Here is a 443-nt window from a genome sequence, read left to right as displayed (position 1 = left end):
GTTTAGCACTGATGAACTCTTAAAACTAAATAGGACAACAACTCAAAAAAACTTTTAAAAACTGAGCAACAGACTTGAACAGATACTTGACTAAGGAGGGAAGATACATAGATAGCCAAAAATCACACGAAAGATGCTCACAATCAGTCATTAAGGAATTGCAAATTAAAATCACTACACAACATAGTATAATGGCTAAAATTAAAAGGACCATCAGTACTGGCAGAGATATGGAAAAGTTAAATAATACAACTGTAGAAAACTATCGCAGGTTTTTTTTTTTTACATGGTTTTAAAAATATGACAGCCATAAGCTGGATGTGGTGGTGCATGCCTGTAATCCCAGCAATTAGGAGGTTGAGGCAGGAGGATCACTGAGTTCAAAGCCAGCCTGTACTATATATAGCAAGACCCTGTCTCCAAAAGAAAAAAAAAAAATGCTT

Source organism: Chinchilla lanigera, unplaced genomic scaffold, assembly GCF_000276665.1.
Source record: "Chinchilla lanigera isolate Chin_1 unplaced genomic scaffold, ChiLan1.0 scaffold00001, whole genome shotgun sequence".
NCBI lineage: Eukaryota > Metazoa > Chordata > Mammalia > Rodentia > Chinchillidae > Chinchilla > Chinchilla lanigera.
Note: the sequence above shows the minus strand (reverse complement) of the source record.